This window comes from Microtus ochrogaster, chromosome 21, assembly GCF_000317375.1.
Source record: "Microtus ochrogaster isolate Prairie Vole_2 chromosome 21, MicOch1.0, whole genome shotgun sequence".
In the NCBI taxonomy this organism is placed as follows: domain Eukaryota; kingdom Metazoa; phylum Chordata; class Mammalia; order Rodentia; family Cricetidae; genus Microtus; species Microtus ochrogaster.
This window is the reverse complement of record NC_022022.1, coordinates 6,018,627-6,024,626: the sequence shown is the minus strand read 5'-3', so window position 1 is coordinate 6,024,626 and position 6,000 is coordinate 6,018,627.

Here is a 6,000-nt window from a genome sequence, read left to right as displayed (position 1 = left end):
TGTAGACCAGGCTGGCCTCGAACTCACAGAGATCCGCCTGCCTCTGCCTCTCGAGTGCTGGGATTAAAGGCGTGCGCCACCACCGCCCGGCTCTAGTCAGCTACCCTTAAGAAGGGGTCCTAGTCTCTTTGTTCTTTGTTGTCCTCTAAAAGGGATATTGTTGGTCTCTACAGAGTTTTTGTGAATATTAGAATATTAGATGAAAACATGTAGGTACAATGGTTTTGTAAGCTAAAAAATGAAGTTATAAAGATGTATTTATTGCATCAGTAACAACTATTCTTTGTTAAATGATTATAGTCTTATGAATATTTGTAAATTTAACCAAACAGCCCAGTAAAATTTGTTAGTTGAAGAGCCCCACTTCATAGTTGGAGAAGCTTATGAAAAAATTTTTCCAAGAAGGTCACATAGCTATCAGTGATGTGAATGGAATTTGAGTTCCCGTTCAACTTTAAATACTGATATGATAATCATTCTCTCACAGTCTCTCCCCCCCCACTCAGACAGGATCTTGCTATGCAGGTCAGGTTGGCCTAGAACTCACATCCAGTACATGCTAGTCACCATGACATCCTGCCTTAGCTTGCCACATACTGGGACTACAGTGTGAACCACCACCCCTGGCTTCTAATGTGGTTCTTCTTTACCTAGAGATATAGGATTGTTGGGGACTGGGGACCACCAGACCCTGAATTTCCTGTAAACAACTTGTTTTCCTCTGCTGTAAGCAGCCTGCAGCTGCTCTGAGCATGGAACCCTGATGACAGGGGAGTAGTTTCCGGTCGCCCTGCCACTGAAAGACCCCCAAGAGCTGGGGCGTGGCCATTGGTCAGGGAAGGCATTATATAAGCTTCCCTGGAACACAATAAAGTGGGCATTCTTGGCATTCTTGTTTCAAGGATGACTCGTGTCTCTATCTGTGTGTCTTTGTGTGTTTAAATCTCCAGGCCCTTGCCTGAGACTCACGAACCCTCCATAGTGCAGGCAGTGCAGGCGCCACACTACAGGCATAGTGCTGTAGTACACGCAGTACTGACAGACATTACATAGGATAAATAGTATATGCTTTTGTTACAATTTCAATTATCTTCAGCAATTATTCAGAATTATTCATGAGGCTTTTGAGTTAAGACTCAATGAGACCCTGTGATTGTCTCCATAATGAAAGATGAAGAATTGGAATAGGTAAGAGAAAGAAACTGATGGTGTTAACATTAGGCATCAGGTGTTAACATTAGGTGTTAACAGAGACAATGTGGAGTGGAAAGCCATCTGGGGGTGTATTAATGCTTAATTTGGCAGAGTCATAATATGTTCATAGCTATCTCTAACTTCTTCCTTTCATTCAAAAAGGATATGACTTCTACCACAATCTCAAACAATTGGCATCGATCCTGATAGTATTAGGAAGTTAATGACAAATATTCCAATAAGGCTGCTGCCATGTGGGTCAGGGAAGCAAAGAGAGCAAAACATAGTAGGTGTGTGTCGAGAAGGTGACTTGGAGTGTGAGTCTCAGATTTGTTTCCATTTGAGGCTCTCAGCATCCCCTAGGCCTGTGTGCTTATTGTCTGTGCACTATCAGGCACCATTGCTTCTTTTAAATGTATTTCAATTTTTAAAACTTTTATGTTAGCACACAAAACTGGATTCAATTATGTGTTTTCATGAGTATATGCCATTTACCATTGTTTTCTTATGATAAATTTCACTTCTCTTGCCTAGGCTACTTGGGGTTAATTTTAGTCACAAAATTTCTTTAATGAGTGTAGGCCCATATTTCTATATGGTTTGGCAGCCAAGCTCTAAAGCCATAGTCAGTATCTGAAGTGGTCACGTAACCTTCCAGACAGACTGTCTCTAACCTAACAAAAGGTCAGGATGTTGTTTTGTTCCTTTCTTTGGAATTTGGAGGAGGCCTGAAAAGAGGTGCTAATTCAGCCTATGTGACAGCTAGCATACTGACCAGGAAGACATGACAGAAAGCACAGGTAGTTGTGGACATGACTAAAAGCCATTCACCTGGTTACCTAGGAGACAGAATGCTAATGAATTCCCCCCTCAGTTTATGTTTTGGTATAAAAGCTGTTTGGAGAATAAACGAGGAGACTACTTCAGGATGTGAACTCAGGTCTTCATGAGGGATCACGGAGAATCTCCCTCCCGATAAAGCCATGTGAGTTGTGTCTTTATTCCTGTGCCTCTACGCCAGTCCAGAGAGAGATAGTTTATGTTGGGGTCTGGTCGAGAAAAATAATTTATGGTCCGGGCTGGCACCAGACCCTGACAAATGGGTCAAGTTCCACCCCACCCCCACCCCACCCCCAGTTCTGAAGAACAAACTCAAACCTTACACAAGCCAGGCAAAGGCTCTACCGCTGATCTACATCCTCAGCCCTCTGCCAATCATCTCTTGAAACAACATTCATACTTGCACCCCTCATGGTTTCCTTTTAAACATACTACATGGTTCTGGTGCCTTTGAACACTGGAGTTGCGATTCCAAAAAAAGGGGTTGTGATCTTCTTAGGTTGCTCAATAGCAGTTGGGAAAAGCTAATACTGTGTCTGACCAGATACTCAGTCCGTGGGGACTCTGGAAGCTGAGTCACCTTTGCTTCCTACTCTCTGCATTGTCCCATACACATCTGGTACTGCCTTGCTCTTTGCTCCTTTGAGCCATGTAACAATGACCAACACTGTCCAAGGTACAGGGAAGGCCCTCCTTGACTGTTTTATACTTAATGAAAAAGGGAATATTCAGATTGCTAAAGTCCATGTGTATCCTTCACCTCATAACACACAAATGTTATGAAATGAGTAAAATTCCAGAACCTTGGCGGTGGGAATTGGGAGAGGCAGGGGAATTCTCTTGTGATGCCAGGGAATGCTCAAACCTTACTAAGTAATTGAATAACACACACACGTCCAAATTAAATGAATTCATATTAAGGCACTGACTGGTTTTCTGTGTCAAATTGACGCAGGCTGGAGTCATGAAAGGAATGAGTCTCAGTTGAGGAAATGCCTCCATGAGATAGCTGTAAGGCATTTTCTCAATTAGTGATTGATGAAAGAGATCCCAGTCCATTGAGGGTGGTGCCATCCCTGGGTTGCTGGTCCTGGGTTCTATAAGAAAGCAGGTTAAGCAAGTCATTAAGTAGCTACCCTCCAAGGCCTCTGCATTAGCTCCTGCCTCCAGGTTCCAACCCTGCCTGAGCTGTCGATCTGATTTCCTCCAAAGATGGATTAAGTGTAAGCCAAATAAATCCTTTCCTCCCAATGTGCTTTTTGCTCATGGTGTTCAGATGAAACAATAGAAACCCTAACAAAGACAGAAGTTGGTACCAGCGACTGGAGTATTGCTGTGATAGACCTGACCGTGTGTTTGGTTTGGAGGAATTTGGAATTTGGGTTAGGAAAGCAGTGGAATAATTTAAGCACAGCTTTATGGATCATACCAGTAGGAGCATGGAAGACAGTGGTGCTGAGGATGATTCAAACTTTGGGGGGGGGGGGGGCGTGGCTCAAGAAGTTTCAAAGAAGAATTTTAGTATGTTACCAGAAATTGTTCTTGTGATATTTTGGTTAAAAAAAAAAATGTGGCTGCTTTTTGCTCTTGTCCAAAGAGTCTGCTTGAGGCTAAAGTGAAGAAATCTGGATTAATTTCATTGGCAGAGGAATGCTCAAAACAACCTAGCATACACTCTGTCATATGGTTATTAATGTTAACTCTAATGAAGAATTATAATGAAAATGTGCAAACTGAGAATGTAAAAATACAAAATGTATAATTTGAGGAGAAAAGGAACACTGTGAAGTGGAATGGAGCTAAATCCTGTGTTCAAGGAGATAAACAGATTAAGAAATGGAAAAAAGGGAGTGGTGAGCTCAGGGTAAGATCCCACCCAGCTAATTTTCCAGTCTGTGTAAAGGAATTAAAGAAAAACTCACACTCATCTGTGGTGGTACATACCTTTAATCCCAGCACTGGGAAGGCACAGCCTGGTGAATCTTTGAGTTTGAGTCCAGCCTGAAAGGTAACCACCAAAATTAGAGAGCTGGTGAAGATGCAATTGAAAGATCTTTGAGTTCAAGGCTAACCTGGTCTACAAACCTGGTTTTAACACAGCCAAGCCTAGGCAGTGAAGGAAAGCAGCAAAAATAGAAAGTTGGTGAAGATATCATTGAACAAGAAGGCCAAGTGTTCGTGTGTGTGCTCTCAAATATCAGCCTGGACATGTGGAAGTCAGTGGACAGTGAGACTTGTCCTCTTGTTTTACTGTAGGGCTCTTGGGGCTCCAACTGTGGTCATGAGACTTGGGAGCAGGCGCCTTTATCTGCTGAACAATCTCATCAGCCCTCCAATGTCTATTTTATGGGTCTCTTCATTCTGTGTGCTATGTATCATTTTACTGAAAATTATGGTTTTTATGTTCTAAGATACAATATGTATTTTTTTTGTGGACATCCACTTCTGTTGTTATAAATGCTAAAATCCTGTCTAAAATTACTGAATTTTGTTTTGGAATCTAAATTACTTTTGTTTTTTGAGGCAGGATCTCATATAACTTGGGATAGCTTTGAGCTTACAATATACCTGAAGATCATCTTGAACTCCAGTTCTGCCAACTCCTACCTCCTAGGTGCTGGAATTATACACTCTATCATACCTATGTCTTTTGGGTTCTCTTATATGTGTGTAGGGGGCATGGATTTGTGTGTGTGTGTGTGTGTGTGTGCGCGCGAGCTTGTGTGTGTGTTTGTAGTGTGTAAGTGAGAGCACATGGTGATGTCAGGTATCTTCCTCTGTTGCTTTTCACCTTGCCTTTTATTTTTATTTAATTTTATGTGTATGGGTGTTTGGACCACATGTATGTCTGTACACCTTGTATGTGTCTGTGGAGGTCAAAAGAGGGTGTTGGATCCCCAGGGACTGGAGTTACAAACTGTGTGAGCTGCTCCATTGCTGTGTGAGTTCTGGGAACTGAATCTGGGGTCCTCTGAAAGAGCAGCTGAGCTACTCCCAGTCCCTATGCCTTACCTTCAGAGACAGGGTCACTTCACTGACTCTGAATCCAAAGCAAGCTGGCCGACCAGTGAGCAACAGTGATCTCCCTGTCTCTGCATCCCAAGGCTGGGGTTACAGATACACACTACCAGGAGGTTCTAAGACAAGTACTGGGGATTAAAACTCAGATATTCCTGTTTGTATGGTAAGGGCTCTAACCCACCGAACCCACTGAACCATTTCCCCAGCTTCTGCTTCTGGTTCTTCACAACACTCACGTTGCTGCCTGAAATTTTTCAGTGTGTTTTATGAGTTACTGTTGAGAAAAAGCTGAAGTCCTAGTAGGCTAGAAGCCCTAACCTCACCTCTCATGAGTTTCCAGACAGAAACAGATGCTAGGATGGCAGATGGTATGGAGTGTTGTTATAAGACTTGAACAACATTTAAGCCACATTTTGGGGAGTAAAAAAAGGGGGGATTCCCAAAAGTTGTACCAGAAGTATTTTGTTTTTATCTATGTCTTCATAACTTTGTAAATGTTAAATTTTTCTTAAATAGAATATTCTGGAAGTTGGTGCTTGGGGTGGCAGAATTCTGATGAGATATAAGCTATTTTTTTTCATACATAAGGACTAGGTCATAAGTGAGAGCTGGCATGTTGCTTACACCTGTGAGCCCTGCACTCAGGAGGATGAGACAAGAGGATTATGAGTCCTAGGTCAGTGCAAGCCACACAATGGGTTCCAGGTTTGCCTAAAAGAGTGAGCCCTTGCCGGGCGGTGGTGGCGCACACCTTTAACCCCAGCACTCGGGAGGCAGAGGCAGGTGGATCTCTGTGAGTTCGAGACCAGCCTGGTCTACAAAGCTAGTTCCGGGACAGGCTCCAAAGCCACAGAGAAACCCTGTCTTGAAAAACCAAAAAAAAAAAAAAAAAAAAAAAAAAAAAAAAAAAAAAAAAAAGAGTGAGCCCTTGCCTCAAAAGGAAAA